This window comes from Notamacropus eugenii, chromosome 6 (assembly GCF_028372415.1).
Source record: "Notamacropus eugenii isolate mMacEug1 chromosome 6, mMacEug1.pri_v2, whole genome shotgun sequence".
In the NCBI taxonomy this organism is placed as follows: domain Eukaryota; kingdom Metazoa; phylum Chordata; class Mammalia; order Diprotodontia; family Macropodidae; genus Notamacropus; species Notamacropus eugenii.
The window spans coordinates 127,815,667-127,817,791 of NC_092877.1; the positions used below are offsets into that span (position 1 = coordinate 127,815,667).

At 47.9% G+C, this 2,125-nt stretch overlaps 1 pseudogene; it reads right to left on the bottom strand.

Moving 5' to 3' along the window:
- On the bottom strand, nt 1-1,449 carry LOC140512127 (histone H4 transcription factor pseudogene; annotated as a pseudogene).
- Nucleotides 1,450-2,125: the final 676 nt, after the last annotated feature.

A 2,125-nucleotide genomic window follows, 5' to 3' on the forward strand; every position in this document is an offset into this window, starting at 1 on the left:
TCACTCAATTAGGATTCCCGACTCCCCAGCTGTCTTAGCCATCCGAGGAATCATGTCAGGGGCTCCCTCTCGGGGCTCATCAGCTGAACTCCAGGAGCGGGGTGCAGGACACAAGAGTCTGGTCCTGTTCAGCACGTGAATGACAGGGCTGGGACAGTCCTGGGCAACGGAAGCTGAAGGTGCTACCCCCTCACTTTCCTCCAGCTCTACCTCCTCATCTTTCTCCTCCCCTCCTCAGACCCAGGTTCCAGGATGATGCCTTGCGGGCCACGCTCAGTCAGTGATCCTGGACCTGTCCCGCCCCCTTCCCTCCCTTCTCTGGCTGCTCTGTCTGCCCTCTCACAGTGAACCATCTGCAAGCGCGTGTAGCCATCCTCGGGCTCTTTGTATCAGAAGCAGGGATGGCCCTTGAGGGACACGCGAAGGGATGCTTCTTTCGAAGGTGGCGGCCAGGCTGTTGGCCCGAGTCACAGATGTGACACTTGTATCTTGGCTCGGACTTTGAAGCAGCAGCTTTCAAACTCACAGCGATGGGCAGGTTCCTTGCCAGGAGTGTCTAGATACTTCGGGATGTCAGTCAGGTTCTTACAACTGCTGTTACAGTAATCCCATTTAAAGGGCTGGTCTTCGCTGGGTCGGAAGGGAATGGAGTTCGAAGGGAGGAGGGCAGCGGGCAGGTCTTGTTGCACAAAGGGCACTTGTGATTTATGTGTTTGCCCAGGTAGTTCTGCCATAGTGGCTCTATGGCAAACCTCTTGGAGAAATAGGAACACTGGAATCGTCATTGGTCTACTGAAGTCTGGTCCTGGATATGGTCAAAGAACTTGGTGTTCTTGGCAAACACCCCCCAGGTGGGGCAGGCCACCACCCTCTCCTGGGTGTGACTTCGAAGATGCTCTCTCAGTTGACAAGATCTTTTAAGGTACAGTTGCAATCTTTCCAGGCACATGGTACCACATGGTTCTGCTTGCTGGCTGACTTGTATTTGCAACACAGGATATGGGCCTCCACATGCTGGTCAAACAACTCTCCATTGTTAAAGGAGATCTCACAGTGCTCCCACTAGCACAAGAAGTGGTCAGGAACGTCGGGGAGCATGTTTCAACTTTGGAGGTCCAACAGGCATTGGCTGACTCCAGCTTGGCCTTGCAGAGGCTGGAGCCCCCACTGTGTAAGCTTGGTGTGGTAATTGTGGAAATAGACGTGAAGGACCAGGTGTGTCACGCTGTCTGGGGAACAAAAGCCACATTCTTGCCACACACAGGAGGACTCTTCAGCAAGTAGGTCTACCTCATCCTCATCTTCTTCCTCAGGGCCTCGAATATGCTGCTGGAGACACTGTGTAATGTGTTCACAGAACTCCACTGCTGAGACCAAAAAGGTACAGGATCCCCACCCACAGGGCAGTACCAGGGTCTCCCTTTAGGGGACCTTTGTAGGGGGTGGCATGATTGCCACACATTCCCTCTGCTCCCAAGTTTCCCTCCCAGGGAGGGGGAGGTAGAGAGGTGCTGGAATATTTTTACTGTGAAAGCTGATGACAGTGTGCGAGAGTTTTTTCTGGTAGACTTGGAATTTTGTAATAACGCAAAAACTTCTTATAAAAAAAAAAAAATCCCAAAGGTGGTTCTCAAGGCAAAATGCCTTCCACACTCAGAGAAAGAAATATGGAAGTCATTCACAAAATGTAGCAGATCATGTTTGTGTATGTGTATGTGTTTGTGTATCATGTTTTGATTTGTTATATGATTTCTTTCATTTATTTTAGTCTGACTACATAGCATGACTATAGTGAAAATATACTCAATAGGAAAGTATATGTAGAACCTATACAGAATTGTATGCAGTCGTGGGGAGAGAGGGGGGTAGTGGGGGGTAGGTGTGGGGGGGATAAAATCTCAATTGTATGGCAGTGAATGTTAAACATTAAAAAATAATAAAAAAAAAAGAAAGCTGATGAAATAGATAGTAACAAAATTTTTCCATATTGGAACAAATCAAACTCATATAATCATGGTGTAATCTTAAATGGACTTGTACCTGGAATAATTATTTCATTTTAATTTTTCTCTCTTATGGTACAGGATAGAGGGAATATTTTTAAGGTCCAAAGGGACTCTACATA